This window comes from Hesperophylax consimilis, chromosome 27 (genome assembly GCF_061612785.1).
Source record: "Hesperophylax consimilis isolate HC1 chromosome 27, BYU_Hcon_1.0, whole genome shotgun sequence".
NCBI lineage: Eukaryota > Metazoa > Arthropoda > Insecta > Trichoptera > Limnephilidae > Hesperophylax > Hesperophylax consimilis.
This window is the reverse complement of record NC_142862.1, coordinates 2,596,610-2,617,155: the sequence shown is the minus strand read 5'-3', so window position 1 is coordinate 2,617,155 and position 20,546 is coordinate 2,596,610. Positions and strand designations below refer to the sequence as shown.

The following is a 20,546-nucleotide window of genomic DNA, read 5'->3' as shown; positions in this document are numbered from 1 at the left end:
AAGATTACAAAAGTTTAGTAAATTCCGCCACATACGTGCTGAAAAACAACTTATAAAGTTCCAACCTTAAGTCTCCAATATGCCCGTAAGAAGGATGATTTTTCGACAATTGTTACTTTTTGGGGATTTTTTTATTGACTTCAGTTCAGATCACTAGTAAGATCACTATTAATTCCGAAATTTTGGCCCGTTTGGTCCCATAGAGCCTGAACAGATTGCTTCAAAAGTTCGAACCCAAGTCTGAAATTAGCGTCTATTAAAACCATTATTTTTATAAAAATACAACTTTATGGAGATTTTGTGACGGAATTTAATTATGACAACGATTCTTATCACAATTCCGAAACTAGGCCCGCTTGGTCCCATAGAACCCGAACAAACTGCTTCCAAAGTTCGAACCCAAGTCTGAAATTAGCGTTTATTAAAACCATTATTTTTATAAAAATACAACTTTATGGAGTTTTTGTGACGGAATTAAATTCTGACAACGATTTTTATCACAATTCCGAAATTTCGGCCCGCTTGGTCACATAGAGCCTGAACAAACTGCTTCCAAAGTTCGAACCCAAGTCTGAAATAAGCGTCTATTAAAACCATAATTTTTTTAAAAATACAACTTAATGGAGATTTTGTGACGGAATTAAATTATGAGAACGATTCTTATAACAATTCCGAAATTTTGGCCCGTTTGGTCCCATAGAGCCTGAACAGATTGCTTCAAAAGTTCGAACCCAAGTCTGAAATAAGCGTCTATTAAAACCATTATTTTTATAAAAACACAATTTTATGGAGATTTTGTGACGGAATTTAGTTATGACAACGATTCTAATCACAATTCCGAAATTAGTCCCGTTTGGTCCCATAGAGCCTGAACAAACTGCTTCCAAAGTTCGAACCCAAGTCTGAAATAAGCGTCTATTAAAACCATAATTTTTCTAAAAATACAACTTAATGGAGATTTTGTGACGGAATTAAATTATGAGAACGATTCTTATAACAATTCCGAAATTTTGGCCCGTTTGGTCCCATAGAGCCTGAACAGATTGCTTCAAAAGTTCGAACCCAAGTCTGAAATTAGCGTCTATTAAAACCATTATTTTTATAAAAACACAATTTTATGGAGATTTTGTGACGGAATTTAGTTATGACAACGATTCTAATCACAATTCCATTTTTTTTATAAAAAAACAATTTTATGGAGATTTTGTGACGGAATTTAATTATGACAACGATTCTTATCACAATTCCGAAATTAGGCCCGCTTTGTCCCATAGAACCTGAACAAACTGCTTCCAAAGTTCGAACCCAAGTCTGAAATTAGCGTCTATTAAAACCATTATTTTTATAAAAATACAACTTGATGGAGATTTTGTGACAAAATTTGATTTGGACGGCAAATCTTATCACAATTCCGAAATTTTGGCACGTTTGGTCCCATAGAGCCTGAACTAAGTTCGAACCCAAGTCAGAAATTAGCGTCCGTTAAAATCATGATTATTATAAAAATAAAACTTTATAGAGATTTCGTGACTGTTTTCGATTTGTATCAGATTCGGCAATTGCCTGTTTTTGTCGATTTTTTTATTGATTTCAGTTCAGATCACTATTCTTAATAAGATTACAAAAGTTTAGTAAATTCCGCCACATACGTGCTGAAAAACAACTTATAAAGTTCCAACCTTAAGTCTCCAATATGCCCGTAAGAAGGATGATTTTTCGACAATTGTTACTTTTTGGGGATTCTTTTATTGACTTCAGTGCAGATCACTTGTAAGATCACTAGTAATTCCGAAATTTTAGCCCGTTTGGTCCCATAGAGCCTGAACAGATTGCTTCAAAAGTTCAAACCCAAGTCTGAAATTAGCGTCTATTAAAACCATTATTTTTATAAAAATACAACTTTATGGAGATTTTGTGACGGAATTTAATTATGACAACGATTCTTATAACAATTTCGAAATTTTGGCCTGTTTGGTCCCATAGAGCCTGAACAGATTGCTTCAAAATTTCGAACCCAAGTCTGAAATTAGCGTCTATTAAAACCATTATTTTTATAAAAATACATCTTAATGGAGATTTTGTGACGGAATTTAATTATGACAACGATTCTTATCACAATTCCGAAATAAGGCCCGTTTGGTCCCATAGAGCCTGAACAAACTGCTTCCAAAGTTCGAACCCACGTCTGAAATAAGCGTCTATTAAAACCATTATTTTTATAAAAATACAATTTTATGGAGATTTTGTGACGGAATTAAATTATGACAACGATTCTTATCACAATTCCGAAATTAGGTCCGCTTGGTCCCATAGAACCCGAACAAACTGCTTCCAAAGTTCGAACCCAAGTCTGAAATTAGCGTCTATTAAAACCATTATTTTTATAAAAATACAACTTTATGGAAATTTTGTGACGGAATTAAATTATGACAACGATTCTTATCACAATTCCGAAATTTCGGCCCGCTTGGTCACATAGAGCCTGAACAAACTGCTTCCAAAGTTCGAAAACAAGTCTGAAATTAGCGTCTATTAAAACCATTATTTTTATAAAAATACAACTTTAAGGAGATTTCGTGACTAAATTCGATTTGGACAGAGATTTGAATCACTATTCCAAAATTTCAGCCCGGTCGGTCCCATAGAGCCTGATATTATTCTTCTAAAGTTCGAACCCAAGTCTGAAATTAGCGTCTATTAAAACCATTATTTTTATAAAAATACAATTTTATGGAGATTTTGTGACGGAATTTAATTATGACAACGATTCTTATCACAATTCCGAAATTTCAACCCGCTTGGTCCCATAGAGCCTGAACAAACTGCTTCCAAAGTTCGAACCCAAGTCTGAAATATGCGTCTATTAAAACCATAATTTTTCTAAAAATACAACTTAATGGTGATTTTATGACGGAATTAAATTATGACAACGATTCTTATCACAATTCCGAAATTTTGGCCCGTTTGGTCCCATAGAGCCTGAACAGATTGCATCAAAAGTTCGAACCCAAGTCTGAAATTTGCGTCCATGAAAATGATTATTTTTCAAAAAATACAACATTAAGGAGATTTCGTGACTGAATTCGATTTGGACAGAGATTTGAATCACTATTCCAAAATTTCAGCCCGGTCGGTCCCAGAGAGCCTGATATTATTATTCTAAAAGTCGAACCCAAGTCTGAAATTAGCGTCTATTAAAACCATTATTTTTATAAAAATACAACTTTATTGAGATTTTGTGACGGAATTTAATTATGACAACGATTCTTATCACAATTCCGAAATAAGGCCCGCTTGGTCCCATAGAACCTGAACAAACTGCTTCCAAAGTTCGAACCCAAGTCTGAAATTAGCGTCTATTAAAACCATTATTTTTATAAAAATACAACTTTATGGAGATTTTGTGACGGAATTTAATTATGACAACGATTCTTATCACAATTCCGAAATTAGGCCCGTTTGGTCCCATAGAGCCTGAACAAACTGCTTCCAAAGTTCGAACCCAAGTCTGAAATAAGCGTCTATTTAAACCATAATTTTTCTAAAAATACAACTTAATGGAGATTTTGTGACGGAATTAAATTATGAGAACGATTCTTATAACAATTCCGAAATTTTGGCCCGTTTGGTCCCATAGAGCCTGAACAGATTGCTTCAAAAGTTCGAACCCAAGTCTGAAATTAGCGTCTATTAAAACCATTATTTTTATAAAAATACAATTTTATGGAGATTTTGTGACGGAATTTAATTATGACAACGATTCTTATCACAATTCCGAAATAAGGCCCGCGTGTGGTCCCATAGAACCTGAACAAACTGCTTCCAAAGTTCGAACCCAAGTCTGAAATAAGCGTCTATTAAAACCATTATTTTTATAAAAATACAACTTTATGGAGATTTTGTGACAAAATTTGATTTGGACGGCAAATCTTATCACAATTCCGAAATTTTGGCACGTTTGGTCCCATAGAGCCTGAACTAAGTTCGAACCCAAGTCAGAAATTAGCGTCCGTTAAAATCATGATTATTATAAAAATAAAACTTTATAGAGATTTCGTGACTGTATTCGATTTGTATCAGATTCGGCAATTGCCTGTTTTTGTCGATTTTTTTATTGATTTCAGTTCAGATCACTATTCTTAGTAAGATTACAAAAGTTTAGTAAATTCCGCCACATACGTGCTGAAAAACAACTTATAAAGTTCCAACCTTAAGTCTCCAATATGCCCGTAAGAAGGATGATTTTTCGACAATTGTTACTTTTTGGGGATTTTTTTATTGACTTCAGTTCAGATCACTAGTAAGATCACTATTAATTCCGAAATTTTGGCCCGTTTGGTCCCATAGAGCCTGAACAGATTGCTTCCAAAGTTCGAACCCAAGTCTGAAATTAGCGTCTATAGAAACCATTATTTTTATAAAAATACAACTTTATGGAGATTTTGTGACGGAATTTAATTATGACAACGATTCTTATCACAATTCCGAAATGAGGCCCGTTTGGTCCCATAGAGCCTGAACAAACTGCTTCCAAAGTTCGAACCCAAGTCTGAAATAAGCGTCTATTAAAACCATAATTTTTCTAAAAATACAACTTAATGGAGATTTTGTGACGGAATTAAATTATGAGAACGATTCTTATAACAATTCCGAAATTTTGGCCCGTTTGGTCCCATAGAGCCTGAACAGATTGCTTCAAAAGTTCGAACCCAAGTCTGAAATTAGCGTCTATTAAAACCATTATTTTTATAAAAATACAACTTTATGGAGATTTTGTGACGGAATTTAATTATGACAACGATTTTTATCACAATTCCGAAATTTCGGCCCGCTTGGTCACATAGAGCCTGAACAAACTGCTTCCAAAGTTCGAAAACAAGTCTGAAATTAGGGTCTATTAAAACCTTGATGTTTCTAAAAATACAACCTTATTGAGATTTCGTGACTGAATTTGATTTGAACAGCGAATTTTATCACAATTCCGAAATTTTGGCCCGTTTGGTCCCATAGAGCCTGAACAAATAGCTTCAAAAGTTCGAACCCAAGTCTGAAATTTGCGTCCATAAAAATGATTATTTTTCAAAAAATACAACTTTAAGGAGATATCGTGACTAAATTCGATTTGGACAGAGATTTGAATCACTATTCCAAAATTTCAGCCCGGTCGGTCCCATAGAGCCTGATATTATTCTTCTAAAGTTCGAACCCAAGTCTGAAATTAGCGTCTATTAAAACCATTATTTTTATAAAAATACAACTTTATGGAGATTTTGTGACGGAATTTAATTATGACAACGATTTTTATCACAATTCCGAAATTTCGGCCCGCTTGGTCACATAGAGCCTGAACAAACTGCTTCCAAAGTTCGAAAACAAGTCTGAAATTAGGGTCTATTAAAACCTTGATGTTTCTAAAAATACAACCTTATTGAGATTTCGTGACTGAATTTGAATTGAACGGCGAATTTTATCACAATTCCGAAATTTTGGCCCGTTTGGTCCCATAGAGCCTGAACAAATAGCTTCAAAAGTTCGAACCCAAGTCTGAAATTTGCGTCCATAAAAATGATTATTTTTCAAAAAATACAACTTAAAGGAGATTTCGTGACTGAAATGGATTTCGACAGAGATTTGAATCACTATTCCAAAATTTCAGCCCGGTCGGTCCCATAGAGCCTGATATTATTCTTCTAAAGTTCGAACCCAAGTCTGAAATTAGCGTCTATTAAAACCATTATTTTTATAAAAATACAACTTTATGGAGATTTTGTGACGGAATTTAATTATGACAACGATTCTTATCACAATTCCGAAATTAGGCCCGCTTGGTCCCATAGAACCTGAACAAACTTCTTCCAAAGTTCGAACCCAAGTCTGAAATTAGCGTCTATTAAAACCATTATTTTTATAAAAATACAACTTTATGGAGATTTTGTGACGGAATTCAATTAATACAAAGATTCTTATCACAATTCCGAAATTTCGGCCCGCTTGGTCACATAGAGCCTGAACAAACTGCTTCCAAAGTTCGAAAACAAGTCTGAAATTAGCGTCTATTAAAACCATTATTTTTATAAAAAAAGTGGGTGTGTCAAGCCTACGCAAGACAGAAGTGAAACTTCTAGTTTCAGCTGATGCTTGGCGTGGCGCAGTTCGCTGGTGTCTGAGAGAGAGGAAAGAAGAGAAGAGAGAGAACGTTCGTGAGCGGCTCCCCCACCTCAACAAGGTTTCACTTCAAAAATGCCACAGCCGAGAATCGAACCTCGCTTAACTGATTGAAAGCCAACCACGCTGAGCACCAACTGTAAGCAAAGCCGCATAAATTGATTATATTATGTAGGTTCTGAAAATATGAGAGCTTGTTATGTTTTATAATGTTACCTACATCACACCCAAAATATAATATATTTTTAAAAATAATGTACAATGTACAGAAATAGAATCCCACACAAGATCGCGTAGTGCGCTCTAGCGAACGGATATTTTATCAGAGGGAGATAGTTTTAATTTTTTTTTCTGTAAATTATTACATATTATCAAAATAAATAAATTAATTAAATAAATGTAATACAATTATCATAATATACGGATTAGATAATAATTTTAATCCAACACAATAACGCAAAGCGCGCTCTAGCGGAGTAATGTTTTATCACAGTGAGATAAGTGTTTTTATTATTTTGCAATATTATTTTCTTTTAAAAAATGTTCTGACCAACTAAAAAATAAGATATTGAATGAAAAAGGCGTTAAAAACAAAAAAATAATGTGCGATGGCCGAGAATCGAACTCGGATCAACTGCTTGGAAGGCAACTATGCTGACCATTACACCACCAACGCCAGTTGTCGGGATGAGCTAAGAAGCATTTATATGTTACTTCAAAACTTTGACTAGATCAAATGAACTTTAATCGGTGGTGGGGGTACCCGCATTTTCGTTTCGGTCATGAGTCGGTTTTACTCCGGTCCTCGAAATTGCATGACGCGCGTAAAGAAGTTTCACTTCAAAATACAACTTTATGGAAATTTTGTGACGGAATTAAATTATGACAACGATTCTTATCACAATTCCGAAATTTTGGCCCGCTTGGTCACATAGAGCCTGAACAAACTGCTTCCAAAGTTCGAAAACAAGTCTGAAATTTGCGTCCATAAAAATGATTATTTTTCAAAAAATACAACTTTAAGGAGATTTCGTGACTTAATTCGATTTGGACAGAGATTTGAATCACTATTCCAAAATTTCAGCCCGGTCGGTCCCATAGAGCCTGATATTATTCTTCTAAAGTTCGAACCCAAGTCTGAAATTAGCGTCTATTAAAACCATTATTTTTATAAAAATACAATTTTATGGAGATTTTGTGACGGAATTTAATTATGACAACGATTCTTATCACAATTCCGAAATAAGGCCCGCTTGGTCCCATAGAACCTGAACAAACTGCTTCCAAAGTTCGAACCCAAGTCTGAAATTAGCGTCTATTAAAACCATTATTTTTATAAAAATACAACTTTATGGAGATTTTGTGACGGAATTTAATTATGACAACGATTCTTATCACAATTCCGAAATTAGGCCCGTTTGGTCCCATAGAGCCTGAACAAACTGCTTCCAAAGTTCGAACCCAAGTCTGAAATAAGCGTCTATTAAAACCATAATTTTTCTAAAAATACAACTAAATGGAGATTTTGTGACGGAATTAAATTATGAGAACGATTCTTATAACAATTCCGAAATTTTGGCCCGTTTGGTCCCATAGAGCCTGAACAGATTGCTTCAAAAGTTCGAACCCAAGTCTGAAATTAGCGTCTATTAAAACCATTATTTTTATAAAAATACAATTTTATGGAGATTTTGTGACGGAATTTAATTATGACAACGATTCTTATCACAATTCCGAAATAAGGCCCGCGTGTGGTCCCATAGAACCTGAACAAACTGCTTCCAAAGTTCGAACCCAAGTCTGAAATAAGCGTCTATTAAAACCATTATTTTTATAAAAATACAACTTTATGGAGATTTTGTGACAAAATTTGATTTGGACGGCAAATCTTATCACAATTCCGAAATTTTGGCACGTTTGGTCCCATAGAGCCTGAACTAAGTTCGAACCCAAGTCAGAAATTAGCGTCCGTTAAAATCATGATTATTATAAAAATAAAACTTTATAGAGATTTCGTGACTGTATTCGATTTGTATCAGATTCGGCAATTGCCTGTTTTTGTCGATTTTTTTATTGATTTCAGTTCAGATCACTATTCTTAATAAGATTACAAAAGTTTAGTAAATTCCGCCACATACGTGCTGAAAAACAACTTATAAAGTTCCAACCTTAAGTCTCCAATATGCCCGTAAGAAGGATGATTTTTCGACAATTGTTACTTTTTGGGGATTCTTTTATTGACTTCAGTGCAGATCACTTGTAAGATCACTAGTAATTCCGAAATTTTAGCCCGTTTGGTCCCATAGAGCCTGAACAGATTGCTTCAAAAGTTCAAACCCAAGTCTGAAATTAGCGTCTATTAAAACCATTATTTTTATAAAAATACAACTTTATGGAGATTTTGTGACGGAATTTAATTATGACAACGATTCTTATAACAATTTCGAAATTTTGGCCTGTTTGGTCCCATAGAGCCTGAACAGATTGCTTCAAAATTTCGAACCCAAGTCTGAAATTAGCGTCTATTAAAACCATTATTTTTATAAAAATACATCTTAATGGAGATTTTGTGACGCAATTTAATTATGACAACGATTCTTATCACAATTCCGAAATAAGGCCCGTTTGGTCCCATAGAGCCTGAACAAACTGCTTCCAAAGTTCGAACCCACGTCTGAAATAAGCGTCTATTAAAACCATTATTTTTATAAAAATACAATTTTATGGAGATTTTGTGACGGAATTTAATTATGACAACGATTCTTATCACAATTCCGAAATTTTGGCCCGTTTGGTCTCATAGAGCCTGAACAGATTGCTTCAAAAGTTCGAACCCAAGTCTGAAATTAGCGTCTATTAAAACCATTATTTTTATAAAAATACAATTTTATGGAGATTTTGTGACGGAATTTAATAATGACAACGATTCTTATCACAATTCCGAAATTAGGCCCGCTTGGTCCCATAGAACCTGAACAAACTGCTTCCAAAGTTCGAACCCAAGTCTGAAATTAACGTCTATTAAAACCATTATTTTTATAAAAATACAACTTTATGGAGATTTTGTGACGGAATTAAATTATGACAACGATTTTTATCACAATGCCGAAATTTCGGCCGACTTGCTCCCAAAGAGCCTGAACAAACTGCTTCCAAAGTTAGAAAACAAGTCTGAAATTAGCGTCTATTAAAACCATGATGTTTCTAAAAATACAACCTTATGGAGATTTTGTGACTTAATTTGAATTGAACGGCGAATCTAATCACAATTCCGAAATTTTGGCCCGTTTGGTCCCATAGAGCCTGAACAAATAGCTTCAAAAGTTCGAAGCCAAGTCTGAAATTAGCGTCTATTAAAACCATTATTTTTATAAAAATACAACTTTATGGAGATTTTAGAACGGAAATAAATTATGACAACGATTCTTATCACAATTCCGAAATTTCAACCCGCTTGGTCCCATAGAGCCTGAACAAACTGCTTCCAAAGTTCGAACCCAAGTCTGAAATAAGCGTCTATTAAAACCATAATTTTTCTAAAAATACAACTTAATGGAGATTTTATGACGGAATTAAATTATGACAACGATTCTCATCACAATTCCGAAATTTGGCCCGTTTGGTCCCATAGAGCCTGAACAGATTGCTTCAAAAAATTTAACCCAAGTCTGAAATTAGCGTCTATTAAAACCATTATTTTTATAAAAATACAACTTTATGGAGATTTTGTGACGGAATTTAATTATGACAACGATTCTTATCACAATTCCGAAACAAGGTCCGCTTGGTCCCATAGAACCTGAACAAACTGCTTCCAAAGTTCGAACCCAAGACTGAAATTAGCGTCTATTAAAACCATTATTTTTATAAAAATACAACTTAATGGAGATTTTGTGACGGAATTAAATTATGACAACGATTCATATCACAATTCCGAAATTTCGGCCCGCTTGGTCACATAGAGCCTGAACAAACTGCTTCCAAAGTTCGAAAACAAGTCTGAAATTAGCGTCTATTTAAACCATGATGTTTCTAAAAATACAACCTAATGGAGATTTCGTGACTGAATTTGAATTGAACGGCGAATTTTATCACAATTCCGAAATTTTGGCCCGTTTGGTCCCATAGAGCCTGAACAAATAGCTTCAAAAGTTCGAACCCAAGTCTGAAATTTGCGTCCATAAAAATGATTATTTATCAAAAAAATACAACTTTAAGGAGATTTCGTGACTAAATTCGATTTGGACAGAGATTTGAATCACTTTTCCAAAATTTCAGCCCGGTCGGTCCCATAGAGCCTGATATTATTCTTCTAAAGTTCGAACCCAAGTCTGAAATTAGCGTCTATTAAAACCATTATTTTTATAAAAATACAATTTTATGGAGATTTTGTGACGGAATTTAATTATGACAACGATTCTTATCACAATTCCGAAATTAGGCCCGCTTGGTCCCATAGAGCCTGAACAAACTGCTTCCAAAGTTCGACTCACGTCTGAAATAAGCGTATATTAAATCCATAATTTTTCTAAAAATACAACTTAATCAAGATTTTGTGACGGAATTTAATTATGACAACGATTCTTATCACAATTCCGAAATTAGGCCCGCTTGGTCCCATAGAACCTGAACAAACTGCTTCCATAGTTCGAACCCAAGTCTGAAATTAGCGTCTATTAAAACCATTATTTTTATAAAAATACAATTTTATGGAGATTTTGTGACGGAATTTAATTATTACAACGATTCTTTTCACAATTCCGAAATTAGGCCCGCTTGGTCCCATAGAACCTGAAAAAGCTGCTTCCAAAGTTCGAACCCAAGTCTGAAATTAGCGTCTATTAAAACCATTATTTTTATAAAAATACAATTTTATGGAGATTTTGTGACGGAATTTAATTATGACAACGATTCTTATCACAATTCCGAAATAAGGCCCGCTTGGTCCCATAGAACCTGAAAAAACTGCTTCCAAAGTTCGAACCCAAGTCTGAAATTAGCGTCTATTAAAACCATTATTTTTATAAAAATACAACTTTATGGAGATTTTGTGAGGGAATTAAATTATGACAACGATTCTTATCACAATGCCGAAATTTCGGCCCGCTTGCTCCCATAGAGCCTGAACAAACTGCTTCCAAAGCTAGAAAACAAGTCTGAAATTAGCGTCTATTAAAACCATGATGTTTCTAAAAATACAACCTTATGGAGATTTTGTGACTCAATTTGAATTGAACGGCGAATCTTATCAAAATTCCGAAATTTTGGCCCGTTTGGTCCCATAGAGCCTGAACAAATAGCTTCAAAAGTTCGAAGCCAAGTCTGAAATTTGCGTCCATAAAATGATTATTTTTCAAAAAATACAACATTAAGGAGATTTCGTGACTTAATTCGATTTGGACAGAGATTTGAATCACTATTCCAAAATTTCAGCCCGGTCGGTCCCATAGAGCCTGATATTACGCTTCTTAAATTCGAACCCAAGTCTGAAATTAGTATCCATTAAACCATTATTTTTATAAAAATACAACTTTATGGAGATTTTGTGACGGAATTAAATTACTACAACGATTCTTATCACAATTCCGAAATTTCGGCCCGCTTGTTCACATAGAGCCTGAACAAACTGCTTCCAAAGTTCGAAAACAAGTCTGAAATTAGCGTCTATTTAAACCATGATGTTTCTAAAAATACAACCTAATGGAGATTTCGTGACTGAATTTGAATTGAACGGCGAATTTTATCACAATTCCGAAATTTTGGCCCGTTTGGTCCCATAGAGCCTGAACAAATAGCTTCAAAAGTTCGAACCCAAGTCTGAAATTTGTGTCCATAAAAATGATTATTTATCAAAAAATACAACTTTAAGGAGATTACGTGACTAAATTCGATTTGGACAGAGATTTGAATCACTTTTCCAAAATTTCAGCCCGGTCGGTCCCATAGAGCCTGATATTATTCTTCTAAAGTTCGAACCCAAGTCTGAAATTAGCGTCTATTAAAACCATTATTTTTATAAAAATACGATTTTATGGAGATTTTGTGACGGAATTTAATTATGACAACGATTCTTATCACAATTCCGAAATTAGGCCCGCTTGGTCCCATAGAACCTGAACAAACTGCTTCCAAAGTTCGAACCCAAGTCTGAAATTAGCGTCTATTAAAACCATTATTTTTATAAAAATACAACTTTATGGAGATTTTGTGACGGAATTTAATTATGACAACGATTCTTATCACAATTCCGAAATAAGGCCCGTTTGGTCCCATAGAGCCTGAACAAACTGCTTCCAAAGTTCGAACCCACGTCTGAAATAAGCGTATATTAAATCCATAATTTTTCTAAAAATACATCTTAATGGAGATTTTGTGACGGAATTTAATTATGACAACGATTCTTATCACAATTCCGAAATAAGGCCCGTTTGGTCCCATAGAGCCTGAACAAACTGCTTCCAAAGTTCGAACCCACGTCTGAAATAAGCGTATATTAAAACCATAATTTTTCTAAAAATACAACTTAATGGAGATTTTGTGACGGAATTAAATTATGACAACGATTCTTATAACAATTTCGAAATTTCCGCCCGTTTGGTCCCATAGAAACTGAACAAACTGCTTCCAAAGTTCGAACTCAAGTCTGAAATTAACGTCTATTAAAACCATAATTTTTCTAAAAATACAACTTAATGGAGATTTTATGACGGAATTAAATTATGACAACGATTCTTATCACAATTCCGAAATTTTGGCCCGTTTGGTCCCATAGAGCCTGAACAGATTGCTTCATAAGTTCGAACCCAAGTCTGAAATTTGCGTCCATAAAATGATTATTTTTCAAAAAATACAACATTAAGGAGATTTCGTGACTTAATTCGATTTGGACAGAGATTTGAATCACTATTCCAAAATTTCAGCCCGGTCGGTCCCATAGAGCCTGATATTACGCTTCTTAAATTCGAACCCAAGTCTGAAATTAGTATCTATTAAAACCATTATTTTTATGAAAATACAACTTTATGGAGATTTTGTGACGGAATTAAATTACTACAACGATTCTTATCACAATTCCGACATTTCGGCCCGCTTGTTCACATAGAGCCTGAACAAACTGCTTCCAAAGTTCGAAAACAAGTCTGAAATTAGCGTCTATTTAAACCATGATGTTTCTAAAAATACAACCTAATGGAGATTTCGTGACTGAATTTGAATTGAACGGCGAATTTTATCACAATTCCGAAATTTTGGCCCGTTTGGTCCCATAGAGCCTGAACAAATAGCTTCAAAAGTTCGAACCCAAGTCTGAAATTTGTGTCCATAAAAATGATTATTTATCAAAAAATACAACTTTAAGGAGATTTTGTGACTAAATTCGATTTGGACTGAGATTTGAATCACTTTTCCAAAATTTCAGCCCGGTCGGTCCCATAGAGCCTGATATTATTCTTCTAAAGTTCGAACCCAAGTCTGAAATTTGCGTCTATTAAAACCATTATTTTTATAAAAATACGATTTTATGGAGATTTTGTGACGGAATTTAATTATGACAACGATTCTTATCACAATTCCGAAATAAGGCCCGCTTGGTCCCATAGAACCTGAACAAACTGCTTCCAAAGTTCGAACCCAAGTCTGAAATTAGCGTCTATTAAAACCATTATTTTTATAAAAATAACACTTTATGGAGATTTTGTGACGGAATTTAATTATTACAACGATTCTTATCACAATTCCGAAATAAGGCCCGTTTGGTCCCATAGAGCCTGAACAAACTGCTTCCAAAATTCGAACCCACGTCTGAAATAAGCGTATATTAAATCCATAATTTTTCTAAAAATACATCTTAATGGAGATTTTGTGACGGAATTTAATTATGACAACGATTCTTATCACAATTCCGAAATAAGGCCCGTTTGGTCCCATAGAGCCTGAACAAACTGCTTCCAAAGTTCGAACCCACGTCTGAAATAAGCGTATATTAAAACCATAATTTTTCTAAAAATACAACTTAATGGAGATTTTGTGACGGAATTAAATTATGACAACGATTCTTATAACAATTTCGAAATTTCGGCCCGTTTGGTCCCATAGAAACTGAACAAACTGCTTCCAAAGTTCGAACTCAAGTCTGAAATTAACGTCTATTAAAACCATAATTTTTCTAAAAATACAACTTAATGGAGATTTTATGACGGAATTAAATTATGACAACGATTCTTATCACAATTCCGAAATTTTGGCCCGTTTGGTCCCATAGAGCCTGAACAGATTGCTTCAAAAGTTCGAACCCAAGTCTGAAATTTGCGTCCATAAAATGATTATATTTCAAAAAATACAACTTTAAGGAGATTTCGTGACTGAATTCGATTTGGACAGAGATTTGAATCACTTTTCCAAAATTTCAGCCCGGTCGGTCCCATAGAGCCTGATATTATTCTTCTAAAATTCGAACCCAAGTCTGAAATTAGCGTCTATTAAAAACATTATTTTTATAAAAATACAACTTTATGGAGATTTTGTGACGGAATTTTATTATGACAACGATTCTTATCACAATTCCGAAATAAGGCCCGCTTGGTCCCATAGAAACTGAACAAACTGCTTCCAAAGTTCGAACCCAAGTCTGAAATTAGCGTCTATTAAAACCATTATTTTTATAAAAATACAACTTTATGGAGATTTTGCGACTGAATTCAATTTGGACAACGATTCTTATCACAATTCCGAAATTTCGACCCGCTTGCTCCCATAGAGCCTGAACAAACTGCTTCCAAAGTTCGAAAACAAGTCTGAAATTAGCTTCTATTAAAAGCATGATGTTTCTAAAAATAAAACCTTATGGAGATTTTGTGACTGAATTTGAATTGAATGGCGAATCTTATCACAATTCCGAAATTTCGGCCCGTTTGGTCCCATAGTCCCCGAACAAACTGCTTCCAAAGTTCGAACCCAAGTCTGAAATAAGCGTCTATTAAAACCATGATTTTTATAAAAATACAACTTTCTGGAGATTTTGTGACGGAATTAAATTATGACAACGATTCTTATCACTATTCCAAAATTTCAGCCCGTTCGGTCCCATAGAGCCTGAAATAACTGCTTCCAAAGTTCCAACTCAAGTCTGAAATTAGCGTCTATTAAAACGATGATTTTTCGAAAAATACAACTTTATGGAGATTTTGTGACAAAATTTGATTTGGACGGCAAATCTTATCACAATTCCGAAATTTTGGCACGTTTGGTCCCATAGAGCCTGAACTAAGTTCGAACCCAAGTCAGAAATTAGCGTCCGTTAAAATCATGATTATTATAAAAATAAAACTTTATAGAGATTTCGTGACTGTATTCGATTTGTATCAGATTCGGCAATTGCCTGGTTTTGTCGATTTTTTTATTGATTTCAGTTCAGATCACTAGTCTTAGTAAGATTACAAAAGTTTAGTAAATTCCGCCACATACGTGCTGAAAAACAACTTATAAAGTACCAACCTTAAGTCTCCGATATGCCCGTAAGAAGGATGATTTTTCGACAATTGTTACTTTTTGGGGATTTTTTTATTGACTTCAGTGCAGATCACTAGTAAAATCACTAGTAATTCCGAAATTTTGGCCCGTTTGGTCCCATAGAGCCTGAACAGATTGCTTCAAAAGTTCGAACCCAAGTCTGAAATTAGCGTCAAATAAACCATTATTTTTATAAAAATACAATTTGATGGAGATTTTGTGACGGAATTTTATTATGACAACGATTCTTATCACAATTCCGAAATAAGGCCCGCTTGGTCCCATAGAACCTGAACAAACTGCTTCCAAACTTCGAACCCAAGTCTGAAATTAGCGTCTATTAAAACCATTATTTTTATAAAAATACAACTTTATGGAGATTTTGAGACGGAATTAAATTATGACAACGATTCTTATCACAATTCCGAAATTGCGTCCCGCTTGGTCACATAGAGCCTGAACAAACTGCTTCCAAAGTTCGAAAACAAGTCTGAAATTAGAGTCTATTTAAACCTTGATGTTTCTAAAAATACAATCTTATGGAGATTTCGTGACTGAATTTGAATTGAACGGCGAATTTTATCACTATTTCGAAATTTTGGCCCGTTTGGTCCCATAGAGCCTGAACAAGTAGCTTCAAAAGCTCGAACCCAAGTCTGAAATTTGCGTCCATAAAAATGATTATTTTTCAAAAAATACAACTTTAAGGAGATTTCGTGACTGGATTCGATTTGGACAGAGATTTGAATCACTATTCCAAAATTTCAGCCCGGTCGGTCCCATAGAGCCTGATATTATTCTTCTAAAATTCGAACCCAAGTCTGAAATTAGCGTCTATTAAAAACATTATTTTTATAAAAATACAACTTAATGGAGATTTTGTGACGGAATTTTATTATGACAACGATTCTTATCACGATTCCGAAATTTCGACCCGCTTGCTCCCATAGAGCCTGAACAAACTGCTTCCAAAGTTCGAACCCAAGTCTGAAATAAGCGTCATGATTATTATAAAAAAAAAACTTTTTAGAGATTTCGTGACTGAATTCGATTTGGAAAACGATTTTTATCACTATTCCTAAATTTCAGCCCGGTCGGTCCCATAGAGCCTGATATTATGCTTCCAAAGTTCGAACCCAAGTCGGAAATTAACATCTATTAATACCATAATTTATCTTAAAATAAAACCCTATGGAGATTCTGTGACTGAATTTGATTTGGACAACGATTCTTATCACTATTCCAAAATTTCAGCCCGTTTGGTCCCATAGAGCCTGAACAAACTGCTTCCAAAGATCGAAAACAAGTCTGAAATTAGCGTCTATTAAAACCATGACGTTTCTAAAAATACAACATTATGGAGATTTTGTGACTGAATTTGATTTTTACGGCGAATCTTATCTTAATTCCGAAATTTCGGCCTGTTTGGTCCCATAGCGCCTGAACAAACTCCTTCCAAAGTTCGAACCCAAGTCTGAAATTAGCGTTATTTAAAATGATGATTTTTCTTAAAATAAAAATTTATATAGATTTTCAGACTGAATTCGATTTGGACAACGATTTTTATCACTATTCCAAAATTTCAGCACTTTCGGTCTCATAGAGCCTGAAATAACTGCTTCCAAAGTTCAAACCCAAGTATGAAATAAGCGTCCATAAAAATGAATATATTTCAAAAAATACAACTTTATGGAGATTTTCTGACTACATTCGATTTGTACGACGATTCTTATCAATATTCCAAAATTTCAGCACGTTGGGTCCCATAGAGCCTGAACAAACTGCTTCCAAAGTTCGAACCCAAGTCTGAAATGAGGGTCCATAAAAATGAAGAAAATTCAAAAAATACAACTTTATGGAGATTTTGTGACTGATTTCGATTTGTACAACGATTTTCATTACATTTCCGAAATTTCCGCCGATTTTTTCCATAGAGCCTGAACAAACTGCTTCCAAACTTCGAACCCAAGTCGGAAATAAGCGTCAATTAAAATTAAGATTTTTCAAAAAACTACCACTTTATGGAGATTTTGTGACTGAATTCGATTTGTACAACGATTTTAATCACTATTCAAATTTCAGCAATTTCGGTCTCATAGAGCCTAAAATAACTGCTTCGAAAGATCGAACACAAGTCTGAAATTAGAGTCCATAAAAATCATGATTTTTCTCAAAATAAAACTTAAAAGAGATTTTCTGACTAAATTCGATTTGTACAACTATTCTCATAACTTTTCCAAAATTTAAGCACATTCGGTCCCATAGAGCCTGAAATAACTGTTTCCAAAGTTCGAACCCAAGTTTGAAATGAGCGTCTTTTAAAACAATGATTTTTAAAAAAATACAACTTTACGGAGATTTTGTGACTGAATTTGATTTGGACGGCGAATCTTATCACATTTCCGAAATTTTGACCCGTTTGTTCCCATAGAGCCTGAACAAACTGTTGCCAAAGTTCAAACCCAAGTCTGAAATATGCTTCCATAAAAATCATGTTATTTCTAAAAATAAAACTTAATAGAGATTTTCTGACTGAATTCGATTTGGACAACGATTCTTATCACTATTCCAAAATTTCAGCCCGTTTGGTCCCATAGAGTCTGAAATAACTGCTTCCAAAGTTCGAACCCAAGTCTAAAATTAGCGTCTATTAAAACCATGATTTTTCTAAAAATACAACTTTATGGAGATTTTGTGACTGAATTTGATTCTGACGGCGAATTTAATCACATTTCCGAAATTTTGACCCGTTTGCTCCCATAGAGCCTGAACAAACTGCTTCCAAAGTTCGAACCAAAGTCTGAAATTAGCGGGCATAAAAATCCTGATTTTTCTCAAAATAAAACTTTATATAGATTTTCAGACTGAATTCGATTTGGACAACGATTTTTATCACTATTCCAAAGTTTCGGCACTTTCGGTCTCATAGAGCCCTAAATAACTGCTTCCAAAGTTCGAACCCAAGTCTGAAATTAGCGTCCATAAAAATGAATATATTTCAAAAAATACAACTTTATGGAGATTTTCTGACTAAATTCGATTTGTACAACGATTCTCATCAATATTCCGAAATTTCAGCCCGGTCGGTCCCATAGAGCCTGATTTTATGCTTCCAAAGTTCGAACCCTAGTCTTAAATTAGCGTCTATTAAAACCATGATTTTTCCAAAAATACAACTTAATGGAGATTATGTGACTGAATTTGATTTGACCAACGATTCTTATAACAATTCCCAAATTTCGGCCCGTTTGGTCCCATAGAGCCTGAACAAACTGCTTCCAAAGTTCGAACCCAATTCTGAAATAAGCGTCTATTAAAACCATAATTTTTCTAAAAATACAACTTAATGGAGATTTTGTGACTGAATTTGATTTGGACAACGATTCTTATCACAATTCCGAAATTTCGGCCCGCTTGCTCCCATAGAGCCTGAACAAACTGCTTCCAAAGTTCGAAAACAAGTCTGAAATTAGCGTCTATTAAAACCATGATGTTTCTAAAAATACAACCTTATGGAGATTTTGTGACTGCATTTGATTTGAACGGCGAATCTTATCACAATTCCGAAATTTTGGCCAGTTTGGTCCCACAGAGCCTGAACAAACTGCTTCCAAAGTTCGAACCCAATTCTGAAATAAGCGTCTACTGAAACCATAATTTTTCTAAAAATACAACTTAATGGAGATTTTGTGACTGAATTTGATTTGGACAACGATTCTTATCACAATTCCGAAATTTCGGCCCGTTTGGTCCCATAGAGCCTGAACAAACTCAAGTCTGAAATTTGAAGCATGTATAGCGCCAATAAAAATTATGTGTTTTTTAAACTTACAACTTTGTGACTGAATTTGAATTGGACAACGATTCTTATCACAATTCTCAAATTTCGGCCCGTTTGGTCCTATAGAGCCTGAACAAACTGCTTCCAAAGTTCGAACCCAAGTCTGAAATAAGCGTCTATTAAAACAATGATTTTTCTAAAAATACATTTTAAAAGAGGTTTTGTGACGGAATTTGATTTGTACGGCAAATCTTATCACAATTTCGAAATTTCGGCCCGTTTGGTCCCATAGAGCCTGAACAAACTGCTTCCAAAGATCGAACCCAAAGTCTTAAATTAGCCTCCATAAAAATTAAGATTTTTCAAAAAATACAACATTACGGAGATTTTTTGACTGAATTCGATTTGTACAACGATTTTTATCACTTTTCCAAAATTTCAGCACTTTCGGTTTCATAGAGCCTGAAATAACTGCTTCGAAAGTTCGAACCAAAGTGTGAAATAACTGCTTCCAAAGTTCGAACCCAAGTCTTAAATAAGCGTCTATTAAAACCATGAGTTTTCTAAAAATAAAACTTTATGGAGATTTTGTGACTGAATTTGATTTGAACGGCGAATCTTATCACATTTCCGAAATTTTGACCCGTTTTTTCCCACAGAGCCTGAACAAATTGCTTCCAAAGTTTGAACCAAAGTCTGAAATTAGCGTCCATAAAAATTAAGTATTTCAAAAAATACAAATTTATCGAGATTTTCTGACTGAATTCGATTTCTACAACGATTCTCATCACTATTCCAAAATTTCAGCTCGTTCGGTCCCATAGAGTCTAAACTGCTTCCAAAGTTTGAACCCAAGTCTAAAACTAGCGTCTATTCAAACCATAAGTTTTCTAAAAATACAACTTTATGTAGATTTTGTGACTGAATTTTATTTGGATGGCGAATTTTATCACATTTCCGTAATTTTGACCCGTTTGTTCCCTCAGAGCCTGAACAAACTGCTTTCAAAGTTCGAACCCAAGTATGAAATATGCGTTCATAAAAATCATGATTTTTCTAAAAATAAAACTTTATATAGATTTTCCGACTGAAT

The 20,546-nt window shown here is 34.3% G+C and overlaps 1 protein-coding gene across 1 annotated transcript in view; it reads left to right on the top strand.

Annotated features, from left to right (window-relative positions):
• The window catches only part of LOC149410460 (uncharacterized), a 179,277-nt gene that overhangs the window by 34,311 nt on the left and 124,420 nt on the right, over positions 1 to 20,546 (top strand). The window lies entirely within an intron of this gene.